The sequence below is a fragment of the Rhyacophila brunnea genome, unplaced genomic scaffold (genome assembly GCF_057557595.1).
Source record: "Rhyacophila brunnea isolate RB1 unplaced genomic scaffold, BYU_Rbru_1.0 scaffold_8, whole genome shotgun sequence".
NCBI lineage: Eukaryota > Metazoa > Arthropoda > Insecta > Trichoptera > Rhyacophilidae > Rhyacophila > Rhyacophila brunnea.
The window spans coordinates 30,838,124-30,854,215 of record NW_028233350.1 but is presented as its reverse complement, the minus strand read 5'-3'; the positions used below and the strand labels follow the sequence as shown (position 1 = coordinate 30,854,215).

The window sequence follows — 16,092 nt, the reverse complement described above, 5'->3', positions numbered from 1 at the left end:
CAAAATAAGTGGCTGGTACAAATATAATTACTGTTTGCACTTGGTGAATATGGTGTCATACATAAATATGACAATATAAATGTCAAATGTAAACGTACCTTTAGAAGATCCAATACAAACTAAACTTTACTGTGAATTCCTAAACAATGCTAAAGTCTAAGTTATCCACTAATAGTTATATTTATTATATAATACTGATGGCATGATGATATTATATATTATCCACACATAACAAAAATCGTCATTCGAGAATGTATTTTGTTTTTTATTGTCCGCTATTTATTCGTCATGTTATTGTCAGTAAATGATAGATATATTATATGATTAAATATGTACCTACTTTGTTCTAGTTTTTATCTTTATATGGTTCTAACTTGTAAACAAGTGCGATTTCACGGATAACAATATTACTTTCGATAATATTTTACCTACTCTTATTATGTATTATATGGTTTAATTGATTTAAATAATTTAATCTGAGAGAATAAATTTATTTGCCCCTATTTATCCCGTCGAAAGTTTCTGTTTATTTCTGACTCACCGTTATAAAATCTGCCCCTAGTTCAACCTTGAAGTCAGCCCCATTGTACTTAATTCGCTTTATTTGTCCCCACAGTGAATCGCCATCTGTCGTTCGCGCGACGTACAGACTGCGGCGCTGCTGAAAATCCATGCGGATCTCGGGCTGCTGTGACTGTGCCAGCGCCGGGCGCCGAAGCCACCCCATCGCTGAGCCACTGGCGTCGCAACCCTCACCCTCACATCATCATCCACTTGACGCGGCCGGGAGAGAGTGTCTGGTGAGTAAACATTAATTTAAAACACTGTATTCAGTCGCCACTAGGGATGGGATGTAAAAGTACCAATACATGGTAACGAAATAACCCTACAAGAAAATCATCTATTTCAGATACTGGTATCTTTGGCATAAAAAAATATTGATAAGTTTATTGCAGCGGTTATTTTTAGTGATTAATGAGTAATTTATTTTCATAAAGATCCTAGTGAGTCTTTCAATAATGATATGCAATTATTTTACAGTTTTAAATTGCGATTTTTTACGTCGCGATGACGGACTTGTTAAGAAATAGTATTAGGTATAAGAAATGAATTATTGTCGGTGACGTTTATAAGCATTGCTACCATAAATCAAATTCAATAGGTAGTTCAGAGTACACCATATTATATGTATATTTTTATCATCCATGAACACTTTGTACAAGATCCAGGATTTTCCTTCTATCTTGTATTTTTTGAGCATGGGATGCACAGTGGTAGGCTTAGGTCCTTTTTGTCTTTTTCATTCAGTAATAATGTCATAATACAGTAGGTACAACAAATGTACCTCAATTGTGGCTTGTAACCGCCGAATAAAAATTATGATTAAGTATTACTTTATTAACGTGTTTGGATCACACTTTACTCCAAAATATCGTGCCAGTTTGTCAGCAAGAGTTATTCCGTGACGATGATTCAAGTAATTATTATTAATACATAATATAATATGTAAACTAATTATTATTTCCCATTGTACTCCTGTAAAATTGAAAGTCACTTTTTGACTGTGACCGTCCGTGTGGTAACACGATAGCTACAAGAAAAATATCGAAATAGAGTATCGATAGTGTTACGCATCCCTAATGCCCCCGTATTCAGACACGACGGTAATGTATGTCGTGATTGTTGTTTCCCCACTCGAGATTTTTCTTACTTAGAGGGAAACAGAGCTTCGTACGTGTTGTACTGTTCTCTTCGAGTGTTTCACGTTGAGTGCTTCTACTAACAAGGACCTTTTACACATCTTTGTCGTAGGTTAATGCCGAGACATCTGTTTTTCATATGTTAACATTCGCTACATTGTCTTTCATTTTTGATTCGATCTATTCTTGAATAGCCAAACAATACGCTACAAATTACTAGAAAGTCTTGACATTAGTGTTCACGTTTAGACAATAATTTTCCCATGCTATAAAGTTTATAGTCCAGACTATATGAACTCGTTTTAAATGTCTACATGACAGGTGTGATAATGCTATTTTACTTCCAACAGTTTCTTCGCCTTGTGCTTTGAGTATACAGTTTGGAAATGCTTTACAACTCAAGTCAGCAACGCATTGCCGGGATTTAATATATTTTGTTGTTGTTATATCGTCTTTGTTTTGTAAAAAGGGCGTTTCAACCATTTTGGCGAAATCGAGATTTTAATGAAAAACAATATGTACCTCACTAGCTTTGTTGTGTAAAAATGGCGAATTTGTATCGCCACAGGAAAGTACTTAAAAACGATAATCGTAAGGGCGAATATCCACTTAGTATTACGAATGAAATTCGAATGTGACATATAAGGCTATTTAAAATATTATATTATAATGCCTATTATAAGGACAGTATTCTTTCTAAGCTTTATTATAAACATGTAGACATTCCTCAGGTAATTAATTAATACATAAATGTTAAAAGTTAAAAATCCTTCTGTAAAGTAGCATTTTGGTTAATTCGCCATTCTTACAAAACACTGACGATATGTTTGTTATTCTTTTATAAATATTATTTAGTTTTCAATAAACAGTTATTTTAATACTAATGGTATGAAGACTGAACATGCTTAAGTCTGATATATTAGGTATATTATAGAATAAATATTTTAATTAGTATTAAGTCACTCCAAATACACAATAAATACACTGCAATTACGCGTCTTTGTGTGGATTTATCGACCTTTTGTATAATCAGTATTTCCCAACCTTTACTGTGTCACGGCAAACTACTCGAGTTTCAAATTTTCGTCGCACACTGATTACTTACTTATACTCCTTTTTAAACTCTTAAATAAACTTATGTTTAGTGTTTGGACTGTTTGTTACTAGTGGGAGTCATATGATATTTTGTGTTATAATGCTTGATAGTGATTGAAGGTGAAACTCCTATACGAGCTTGTTGAAAGCAATACATACTATGAGAAAAGAAAGCTCCCTCTACTGGTAGGAATTCTAAAAGCCACAGAAAGTTGGGAGGTATTAAATACAAAATGCCTAGGTATGTATTCGCTGAGGAGACCAGTTGGTACCTACGACCTCAGCTCTGTTATCCAACTAGAGGTCAAAGGAATAGACAAACCAAAACGGAACATAGTATCCGATAAAGGAAGAGAGCGTGTCGAAAAAATGCTGACAGATCCAAAGATCAGAATAGAGCAGGAGCAGCTTTTGTGATACCAGAAGTAGGTATAAACAAGAGCTGGAAGCTAAACCCAGCAATACCAATAATGACGGCGGAACTCATCGCGATAAACGAAGCAATTAAATACACTTTAAGCGATGATTTTTCGGACTCCAAAAGCGCTTTACAACATCTTGCCGCAGCAACTCGCTCACATAACAGTAAAACCATAGCATACCACATCCTTGACCAGATCGACGCCGAGAAAAATAGAGGAGGAGATCTATGCCTTCAATGGATCCCATCGCACATGGGCATTGAGGGAAATGAAAGGGCAGATGATCTGGCAAAGGTAGCCGGCCATTCAGGGGTACCATATCAGTGGATACCAGAAAACCTGGACTGGAATGAGGCTATAAAGAAAATGTGCCATAGTATGTGGATAGATTTTCACCATAGGGCATCATTAGAAAAGGGGAAATGGAGTAAGTCGATTCTACCAACACCACGAGAGGTGCCCTGGTTTGTAGAGTCTTCTTTGACGAGGAATGAGCTTAAGTTAATACTGAGGCTAAGAACAGGGCACACCATGGGCAAAAGATTTGATGTCCTCATGGGAAGAAGCGAATCGCAGCTCTGCGATGAATGTCATGTTTTAGAGGACATTGTACATATAGCACTGTAATGCCCCAAAAATGAAGTTCACAGAGTACAGCTGCGAATTGCAGATATCTATGAAAATGTCGACGAATTGAAGGGTGTCCTGGCGGTGGGTAAGACGGAAGAGCTAGGCAAAATTGTAAAGTTATTTAACAGAATAGGAGTGAGGACCTGATAGACGGATCCCCTTCTAGAAGAGAAGAGGCGATATGACACCGAGTCGCAGTCAAAGCCTCGGTAAAATCACAAAAAAAAAAAAAAAAATTAAACTAATTACAATTTAGTTGTTATTGCAATGGATGTCCGGAAATGTGTACGTATGCAGTTCGCCGTATTACACTTCACCGTGAAATGTTGTATCGGAAGTATATGGTCGCATATCAAAGACCATCCAACCTCTTAGGGTCCTATAGTACTGAGATAAAATTCATGTCTAAATAAAACACGGTTCTTGTCGGTTTACAGGAAGCCAGGGCAAACAAATGTTGAAAATAGCCGATATACTGGATTATTTGTTAGGTTAGGTTAGGATCTAATAAAATTGGAACATTATTGTATGCAATACTTTACGTACAACGCGTAATTTTTTTCATCTTGGTGCTTAAGAAAACTCACGGCGAACTGTGCTACGGCGAAATGTAATACATCTAATTTACATGTAACCATTGCGAAGCAATAATGTTTTCAATCATGTCATAATAACCATAATGTTCACAAACGAAACAATTGTATGCCAAATTCTGTTTTGTACACATTTGAGTTGTTTTTTGCGACCCGGGTTTCTAGTATGTATGTTAGATTTTCTTATACGAAACGGAATTGCGCGGCAGACAACTCTTTTACTATGCTTACATAACAGTTAATTTATGAAAAAAATATATGCGAAATATTACTTTTCATATAAATTTACAAGATTTTCGGCACACTAGTTTGGAAACTGTGATGGAAACAGTACATACCGGTTTTGATTTTTAATTCGATTCATGTGTTGTTTTGTGAAAATCTCACATGTCTACTTATTTATGCCTTGCACATTTTCATTTATTTTTTATTACAGAATTATGTGTTCGGTACCCGCATATGGTTTTCGAGAAATGTATGCAGCTTCTATTGTTCAGACGTTGTCTATTTCGGTGTATGTCAATCATTAAGATACAAAAATAAACCGTTGTCACTCTCCAAACTGTGCGTGATCCAATCATCTCAATTTATCGACAGCATTCCACGGGGCGTTTTATTAAGTAACACAAACTAGGCATTATTTATTCTTATTAACTATCTACTTGGTATATAAGGTCAATTCGTACATGACTCCCGAGTTTTCGCCATTGGAATATATTACTTCATCTCTGTGGTGTGTCAAACAGCACTTGACATTTGCACACCTCTCCGAATAATATATTGGACCTCTTTGGGACCAGTGATGAATACTTATTTAGATGTAGGAAACACGGGGGTGACCCCTGAGTACTAGGAGTAAATTATGCTGATATGTTCACGTAGGTCACAAAGGTACTCGTTCTAAATCAATTTAGGCAGTTTGCTAGCGTGTAAAGTCGACAATATCGGAACTTAGCATAAATTTCAATCTAACCACTTATTACATTGTGATAATAATAATATTTAGATGTCTACGTATGTACATATATTTAAAGGATATATTACGTATATTCTAGACACACTGTTGAAGAATACTAGTAATAATAAATAAAGTTATTACAGTTCTGAAACCAAACCAAACCATGGTATACCAATAGAATGTTAAATAGGGAAACAATTGTCACAATCAATCGCTGTAGAGCGGACCATTATAATCTTACCTCACCCTTGCTCGCTTGGGTACAATATATGACCCTGGGTGCCGGTGCGGAAGTGAGATTGAAGATGTTAATCACGTTGTTTGGCAATGTCCTCTGTATGATACCCAGAGACAGCGGATCTAAGTAAACAAAAGTACCAATTGTCACTGGATCTTGCGATATTTTTGGCTCGGCCGAATATCAAGGCGTTCCAGTGTGTCCAAGTGTTTCTGAGTGAGTGTGGCCTGCACGTTTAAATTGTTTTTGTTTTTTTTCCTCTCCTGTAAATTTGTATTGTAATAACTGTATGAGTAATTATTGTAACAATAATATGTATTACAGTGTATGTTTAAAATTCAAGCTAAATAAGACTCAATTGAGACTTCGTAGCTTAATAAAAAAAAACTGTAATAATCATATTGTAATCATCGCCATTCGTAAAGAATCCCATTCCCACCTACAATTAATAAATCTAATATTATTATCATTATTCGTAAAATATGCATAAATATATATATCATTCTTTCATGTTTTACTGCTTGGCAAGGAATTTCTAACCGATTTTAGCGGTTACATGTAAATTATACGTAAAACATTTCACCGTGGCTCAGTTCGCCGTGAGATTTTTTATCGGAAAGAGATGACCGTATACTATATGTTATCCAATTTTATTAGATTCAATATGAAAATTAATTCAATTTTCATAGCTGATTTGTTTGCTTAGGCTTCCTGTAAAGTGTTTAATTGATAAGAACCGGATTTTATTTAGACATGTATTCTATGACGATCCAAAGAGGTTGGACCGCGGACGACACGGCTGCCGTGTTCCTGTTAAACGGCCATTAGATGCAATTAGCATGTTATTTAAATGTGGCAATTAAAAATTAGTTAAAAGGTACGCAGTGATTATACGGCCATATATTCCGATACAATATTTCACTGTGAAGAGTGAGTGATACGGCGAACTGCATATGTCCAAGTTTCCGGTCACGTGTTTTAGCAGATTTGAAGTGACGACTTTTCTGTAAAAAAGAATAATTGTCTTCTCTTCGTATAAGATTTAGCTTACGAATCAATCACCATGGCGATTATGTGCTACTTATCTTACTTTCGCGGAAACGTTGGTTGATATGTAAATTCATTACGCTGTCCAATTTGGGAACTTAGTAAATATTTCTGTTTTCTAGGAATTTAATTGTTAAGACATAATTCGGAACACATCACCAACATTATTATTAGAAAAACTTGAACGGGACTTGCACCTACATTCATCGAATGGTCAATGTGCTTTACCAATAAATTTAGCCCAAGTAAATTAACCAATAGTCGCGCAATAAGCGCTTCTACATTTTCGCTAATATTGGTGACTAGATGTTGTGGTTTCAATCAAGGTAGTAATATCAAGAGATTGCTCGATAGCGTCAGGATCGCTAAAAAATTAAGTAATGACGTATTTGCACTTGCTGACATTTTTTATTCCACGAATAATTAAGAGGGATTACGACTGTTACATTCTTAAATCTTGTTAATTATTCGTTGAATATAAAAAAAATATTGAATAGGTAGTTGTTAATTTTGTAGGCATTAATATATTTTACCAAGTTTTTATTAGCTCGTATTCTTGTTTGTCCGGTACCTACAGATTTTTTCTTGTATGTCCAGTACATTTTTTTTTCTTGTTTGTCCAAGATTTGTATTGGACGATTGAATATTTTTAACTAACTTCCCGACTAGCTAGACATTTGAAACTTTTATAATTTATCAGAACACGACAATGCATTCTTTTAATACTTTTAGCCATTTTTAAGCAGAATTGAATTCATTTTAAGTTTATTCTGTTTTGTATGGAAAGTTATTGTTGTCGGTTTCTAAGGGGGTTCTAGCAACTAAATTATTAATATATACGTGCGATACTATGGAAATCAATATGAAATGTCATTTTGACATTTCAGTATTCTATATTTATTCAGTATTTCTATCACGTACAATAAAAAGTTTTTATTAATACAATAAATTGTCAAGTTTATATGATTCAACAGAAAATTTAAAGACGTGGTATATAAAAAGTTTTTTTTATCTTGTAATTATTTTATTATAGTTGGATAGAACATCAATAAATTCAAAAATAAAATCAAAGGAGGCCTTTGTATTCAAATAAAGGGGCCTTTGTATTATGTTTATGAACGCTCCGTCAACGCGTGTCCGGTACACTTTTCCGTCGGCAGCTACATTCTCAAGCCGCCGATACACTTATTTTTATTACCGCAGCCAGTTTATGTTCTAATTTATAACGCGAAATTATGTGTTGACTCATTAGCTATGGGGCGTTCATAAACATAATACAAAGACCCATTTATTCGAATACAAAGGCCTGATATATTATATCGAGCGCGACATCGGTGTCCCGTCCTGAAACGGGTCTTAGTAAAAATGTGGGATTCATTAATTTGTATTTTTATCGATGACAGAAAACAATCGAAATTCCTATTTCACATTGTATGATCAGTTGTGAAAAATAGTTTCGGATAGTTAACGACCAGTCTGCGATTCGCGCGATTAATAATTAATTACAATCCAAAACGCCGATGGCTCCGGGAATGCACAGACGGCGGGAATAATGACGCGAAACAATCCGCCCCGCGGGAATTCTGCGAGTAAATTTTATGGACCCTTTGTGCGGCGGCGGCCTAGACTGAAATCCAATTCAGACGGCCCCCATTACTTTTATCCATGTCTCATCGAGTCTATCCCCCGCGACGCACAGACGCGCGGGCATTCCTGCCAAATTGTGCCACTAAATCAAAGTTTTTTTTTGTTTTTGTTATGTTCGATATTCAAAAATTACAGTACTAAACAATACACATTGTCGAATAAAACAGACGTGTTTTAAATAACAGCACATGTATAGGAAGTGAGACCCCACCCAATTTCTAGATTACAATCAATGTTTTTTATTTATTACGGAATAAATACGACGCTGCAAATATCACAGATCGTCCAATGTTTATCAGTGAAAATGGTATGTACTTACTAGAACTTGGAAGTTTTTATTTTAAATTTACATATTATTATTGTCATAATTTCATTGGACAAATACTATGGGATAGGTGCAGTGTTGCCAACTGTCGTTTACAAAAACATGCCAGACGGGGTACGAAAACAAGCTATTTGCCTTGAACTTTATTCGCTTCACCGTATCCACCGTAGGAGTGAAGATGTCACGTTTACATATTTCTTTCCCTCTTATATCTTCCCTATAACCGAATACTTCGTTGGATCCATTTAGGTCAACACCGCCGTCTGCTTGTAGAGTTTTGTCTCATAAGTTTTTCAAAAGCATGATTAAATTCTGTGTAAACTCTTTCAATCTATCTAGTCTGGACTGTAACTGATTGACGACAAGTTTGAACAGGCTATGTTCCATTTTAAAATTACAAATAAAATATATTTAATTGTTATCAACTCTCCACTTAATATGATATCCAGTCTTGTGTGCGTCGTAATAAAGTGTTTTGTAGGCAGGCATATATGACGTCAGACGTCGGTACATGTGATTACTTTGCAGATTTTATTGCAAGGCGTGTGAGTATCTTGATTCAACGAGGGGTCACATTCCCTTAGTAATGTTCAATATGCCCTTTAGTAACGCGTTTCGGAAATGATCCTTTTCGCTTCTTTCTTCGCGGTACTTGCCTAGGCTTTATTTTATGTATATTTATGCATAGTCATCTACTTTGTTATATACGGAGTACGAATATAAAGATGGCAACGGTTGACTACAAAAAACGAGTCTTTGTAGAGCAGGTGAATAGTTTGTTGAACATTAACGATGTTCATCTTTTACACCAATGGTTTCCAAACTTTATGTTACTACGCCTCCCTTTTAAAAAAATCTAATCTTGGCGCCTCCCCCCATTTATTTCATTAAATAATACAGCAATCATCATATAGGTAACACATCAAATTGCAATGCACAACCACATATTTAAAATATTTAACAGCCCTGAAATAAGCCGCACTATTAATAAAATAATGTGAAAAGTGCATTAACAAACTATCCAAGAACTCAGTAAATAGATTTTTGTTTGATTCAATATACGAGTATCTGGCGCAGAAATCGTTATTATGGGATTAAAAATTATTATCGTTATTATGGAAACCTGGAGAACTTATTTATTTGTAATTTTGATTTCCAAAGTCCATTTTTTCCCATTTTATCAGTGTTCACTTTGTCTTTTAAAACCAGTGAATGCATTAGTGGTCCTTGCACTGATTTATTCACTATTTTATTTTATTTCAACCAAATAGACAAGTTTAGCTACAAAAATCATCGTTCCTAAACGAATTTGCCTCATATTTCAATATTATGCTTTGACCTTTTTATTTCATTTTTTCACAAGATAGCCAGCGCGCTTGACAATAGTATAGAAGTGTGGTATTATAAAATTAGTCTCCATATCTTCAGACAGGTTTCCAAACAACCTTTTATAGGATTATTTTTTTTATGTAGTTTATAACTAGCGGCCGTTTTATAAACTATGCATTTTCAAACTGCAAACCTGTGGCTACATTAATTATTGTGTTAAACTTTTCGCGCCTCCCTTAGATCGTTAGAAATCGCATTTATTCATGCAAATATTACGCGATGTAGCCACCATAGTATAGGCTATAGGACATAGGTGAATAATAGATATGTTAGATAATTAAATTACTATAGGTAATTGATAGTAGGTTGATAAAGGTAGTCAGATGTTCTGTGGTTTCAAGGAATAGGTTAACAATACAAAACGATGTAAGTACAATTATTAAGATATCTATACAGACTACTTTTTATGTTTTATTAACTAGTGAAAGAAAGATGATATAGAAACAGTAGCTCTTTTCATGTTTTTTTTTATATATCATAATTTCGAAATCAAACGCTGAACTTAACAAGGGAGTGATTTAAATTAAAAATATAAAATAAAATACAAAAACCGATTGCCAACAGTAACTCAATTTGGAAAGCACTTCAGAGAGTATTGTATGAGCCATTAGCTAAAATTAGTCGCAATTAGATAGGATGCCTATACCATTGTGGTCGATGTGCGTGGGCGCGAATCCCGAGAGACACAGGTTCAATTCCTGCTGGGTGTCGTATATTTTTCAAAAAATATTTTTTCTATTGGTTATATATTTTTTCAGAAGTGTTTTCAAAATTATGTGTTCAAGAAAAAGAATGTTACATTCTTAAAACTTGTGAATTATTCGTTCAATAAAAAAAATCGGTATGTGTACTTATGTACGCGCGTTAGAAGTTATACTTCTTTGTCGTAACAAAACAAAAATAAAACTTGTGATAAACTAGATTCATTGACTAGCTCTTAAGTATCTTCTTAAATTATACACCCAAGAAAAAGGACCGCTTATTGGAACGCCGTTTGTTTATTTCTATACACTTTAACTTATTACTAAATTATATAATGGTTTCTCGTTGTTTTTATTTTTAAAGTACCAACTGTCACTCTGACGTTTAATCGTTTGTTTACGTAAAGAATTGCAAATGGCCTACAATAATAAATTCGCTGCCTAGGCAACGGAATAATTCTAAATTATACTGTACAATCGTCACGATTGCAGTATCATACTGTGGCGTAAAGGTAGTGCGTTCGGCTGATAACCGAACAATCAATCGGTGGTTCGAGTCCAATCGAGTGCGTTTTTTTTCGTGTGAAAACATAAATTAGGTGTTACATGTCACACGCCAAAAATACACTCTGATCTGATTTCCCAAATTGTTAATTAAAATATTTATAATATTATATAATATTATTGATTTCGTCATAAAAATTTTCACAGACTACCTTACCAAAAAATAATTGTAACTTTATCACGGAATAACGTTTGCTGAAGGACCTTTGGCTTTGGCACCCTGAAAATAATACTTTCAAAAATGTAATGCCATACTTTCTTTATTTAGAATTCTCTCATTTTTTCTTGATAGAACAACATTAGAATTTGCGTATAACTAAATATTCCTAGTAGCAAGTTAAACTTTATCTGAAATAAGTGAGTGTTCGAAAGACAATTTCGTCCGATAAGCAGAAACACAATTAATAATACACAAGTACCAATTCAAAACAGTCATGTTCAATTTATCTAAACATTAATTTTAAGCGTGCGTTGTCGGCCGGTGGGTCGCGGTAACCCAAAGGGTTTAAGAGGCTTTAAGGGCGACCTTAAGCCCGCCGGATTGATGAGATTAGTGAATCCTGCGGATATGTGTGGTGGTGTGTGTGTACGCTTAAAAGCTTCCGGAATGAGACGAGTAGTGAAAAATAGTCACGGCCTGTCTTTGCGCCCGGAACAGGATTAGTCTGCTTATTAATTGAATTGGTATTTCATACGCAGTGCCCGTGGTAAACAATGAGTAAATGTAATGAATAGGTACAATACTTGAACGGTCAATTATACAGTAAGATGTCAAAATTATCTCGGATTAACTGGAGAATTTACGATAAACGATCATTTTAATATTTTCGACATTGTTATTGTTTGTAGGTAACTACCAACCAGTAACGTGTTTTGTATAGACGCTGTCAATGCGGAGAGCATTTAGAAGTATTGTTGAACATGAACTTCTTATCCACGTGAACTGTGAACTAGCAATCACCTCCAGTGCAGCTAATCGCAATTTCGTTTTCAAACGCGGAACGCCCTCAAATTTATCATTTAATTTTACGGTCCCATGGTTAGTACCCAAAGTGGCCGCGCGGCTTAAGCGTTGGGCTATCAAGCCGTGGGTCTCAGGTTCGAATCCTGGGTCTGGCAAGTACACATATTGTTTTTCAATTTGTGTGTGAGTCAGGGTGTGGACCTATGAGGTTGACATCTATTGAGGACATTGACATGAGGCTGACATCAATTTCTCTAAAAAACAAAATCTGTTAATACAAACCTCTACTCTGTCGAGGCCCATATGATCCTATTAGGATCGGATATGGTCGGAATGAATGAATGGTTGGTATTATCGGATAAATAATTTTTTAGTTACATTTTAGTGGTCATCATCATTATCATCATCATCATCAGCTTGAATCTATCCACTACTGGATGAATGCCTCTCCAAGCTGATTATACTTCTCTCGGTCCAACGACTTTGTCCAACTTTGTCCAACGACTGTCCCTTCTTCGAGCTTTTTGTCTAGCCCATTTCCATTTGAGGCCTTTAGCGTTAGCGGTGTGAACTGTAAATGTTTGGTATACAGATATTTGCACAACATACAATCTCTCTTCTTGGTCGGACACTCATGGCTGAGGATCGTGACCGCATTTGAATTTCGCCATCCTTTGAGCGACCAAGACTTTCCATCCTTCTCGATCTTCCGCTTCTCTCAGGGCAGAATGGATGGTGTCACCAGTCAGCTCTTTCACTTGGTCGCTCCAGCGCGCAGACGCTCTTCCTCTGCTTCGCCTTCCCTGGAGGCCACCCAAAACTACCAGTCTCTCCAGGTTGTCCGGTCCGCGCCTGACAAAGTGTCCAAAAAACTGCAGAATTCTTCTCAGACATATTGTCGAGAGCCGTTCTTTTATCTTCAGTCTCTGGATGATTGACTGGTTCGTCCTGTGCTCCTTCCAAGAAATACGGACCATTCGGCGCTAACACCACATCTCAAAGGCATCAATTGCCTTCCGTTCCCCTGCCTTCAAGGTCTACGACTCGACTCCGTATAGAAATATCGAGAACAATATTATATTAATATATTTCAATTAATTTAATATTAATTAAGGCGGTTTTGTCTACTTCCATAATACATTTCCAATTCCGTCACTGTTATAAAAAAAACAGTATACTCTATTCTATTGTCTATTATATAACGTTGTAGTGGGAAAATTTCTATAAAATTACCCTTGTAGATATTATATTTTTTGTATAATATATATAGTAAAGCATATTATATTTTCTGTAAAAGATAATTTTTGCTCTGAATCATAATATAATAAATTTCTTTACGTATTAATAAATATTTCTCCCTAACAGGCTGTACGTTTTTCGTATGTCCTGAAATATATCCGATAATAGTAATATGTTTTGGAGATTTATAGAGAGGCGCGTGAATGACAGATGAAAGGAGATATTCATTTTAAGACAAATATTTACACGCACTCTATTGGAAAACTATAAGTCAGGCCGTACGGACAAAATGTGCGTGTCTTTTGACAACTTGTGCGAAGGAAAGCTTTTATGTCACAATAAATCAATCAAAAGTAAAACACCGCCACTCTCTCATGCGATTTTAATGTTAGCTCAAGAGTGGCGTGAAATAGACTTCTTATTGCAAAGTGTTTCGTCACGTCTTGCCAATACTTCGATGGTATTAAATTTAATATTCTGATGTCTTATTTTAGAGAAATTTCCAAAGTTTTGTTAACATTTCGTCTCAATTATACACAGTTTTTGCTTTTAAACTTCTTTAACTTTAAACTTTTTACTAAAGAACATGCCACTTGATAGTTTGAATAATATTTTAAAATTACATTGCAATTATATATCATTGATTTCACTGATGGATATTGCCTGACAATTCCTTAACACGCAAATATGGTTAATTTACACATATTTATATCGGTCAGGACCACCGGTTCGTCTACTTAAAAATACAATTTTACAGATACGAGTAAGTGGTGGCGCTTTTCGCAGTGGACTGTATAATTTGAAGGTGATGTTTAAATTCCGGATCTGGGGGAGGGGGGCGGTTTAATAGAATGCTAGACACTGACCTTTTATGATGTTGATGATGGCGTGGTCTGGTTTGACTATCACTCGCGCGGTATGGTTTGTTGGGTTACCCGGTGCGTGGTGCTTAACGGTGCACTGTTGATGGATGATATATGAGGTTGATGAATGATGATGATAGGTTATATGAACGATGAGGGCCGGTATCATGGCTTGCCGAGTATTCAGAAGTATCGCTGGGACGACGATCACACTACGTCAAGCTGATCCGGCCGTGGCCCACGAATAACTTCTGAATAATAATAATTGAATTAATCAATAAACTGTGGTTTAACGGTAAAGCGTCAATGACATTGAGATACTTTACGAGCTGCTTGTTGGCGAATTTACAATCTGCCTGTAACTAATCTGACAAGCTAACAAGTAGGTTGTAAACAATCTACCGAGAAAAGTTGAAAGCCGGTCAACTTCACACGCTACACGCCGGCATGTGGGCCTACTGCGTCTGCGCAGTAGAGCGTAATAGCGACCTCCCGATAAAAAAACGAACTACGTTCTGTCAAAATAGTCAGGAAAGCTTTGTGTGTCATCATCACAATCGCAGTAGCTGAATCGCTCGCTTTTAAATTCGCCAACAAACAGCTTCTAAAGTAGCTCAATGTCATTGACGCATTACAGGCTAACATGCACAGCAGTTGTCTTGAGTTAACTTTTGAATGACTCTGAATATCGCGGTATGGCAACACATACCCGTTCGTTCTCTTGAGATGACTCACTTTATTCGCAGTTACGGTTATCTTGACCCGTAATTGCTCATTGTTTGGTCTTGTGACAATAATAAATAAGGGGATTTGAGTAGGTGGGTAAGTATGACTGCGACCAGAATTTAGCCCAGCCAGTAGGTATTTGTCGAAGGAGGTATGCTGTGAAGATCCGCCATAAATAGTGCACTAAACTTTGTCAGTCATACCGTCATACGTATTTGCTTTCATTGAAATAAGACTACAATTTACTGATGGTGTTGTTTAGATTTTAAAATTCAATTATACTCTGCGAAAATCAAGCCATAATAGATAATAGTAAAAAAATACTCGTCTATCATAAAATAACTAAAATTATACAATTAAGTAAATCATACATAACTTTGGATATTTTATAGATAGAATAATAGTTTTTTTCTATTATAGTTTTGTTTAGGCAGGGCTTAATGAATTTAAAAAAAATTACCGACAATATGTGTAATAATAATATTGTATTCTTCATCCAAGGAAAACAAATAAGTATGAATGAATAAATGTGCATAATTTTGCCATAAGAATTTATAGCTCAAAGTATGTACCTATGATTGGATTAGGCAGGGTTCAATAAACGTAATAACATTTTTGATTAGATATTGTAGAATATAGAATGTAATATAATGTTATTTTTTTTCTATCATGTGATTTGTGAATCACTTGAATTTGTAATTAGATAATGTTCATGTTTTGATTGAATCAGGCCATCTACTACACGACACTAAAATAATAAGTCCTCCAATTGGGTTTGCCAAAGTATGTAATATTTCGCTTGATATACATATTTTATATAATAACTTGTTCCAGATATTCCTTTTCTCTCGGTCGGGTGTCCCACTATTATTATTTAGCACTAATTTTATTTGCACTAACTAAAACTTAATTTATTATTATATTATTCTGTGGAACAGTCTTTGTACGGTTTTTGGTTATTCTCATATCTACCAATTTTCAAAAACTTCGC

At 35.3% G+C, this 16,092-nt stretch overlaps 1 protein-coding gene across 1 annotated transcript in view; it reads left to right on the top strand.

The window, feature by feature from the left end:
* The window catches only part of LOC147064130 (fat-like cadherin-related tumor suppressor homolog), a 1,128,183-nt gene that overhangs the window by 533,898 nt on the left and 578,193 nt on the right, over window positions 1–16,092 (top strand). Inside the window, exon 3 of the mRNA XM_085959043.1 lies at window positions 617–800. The gene's annotated coding sequence lies outside the window, so the exon portion shown is untranslated. The remainder of the gene's footprint in view (window positions 1–616; window positions 801–16,092) is intronic.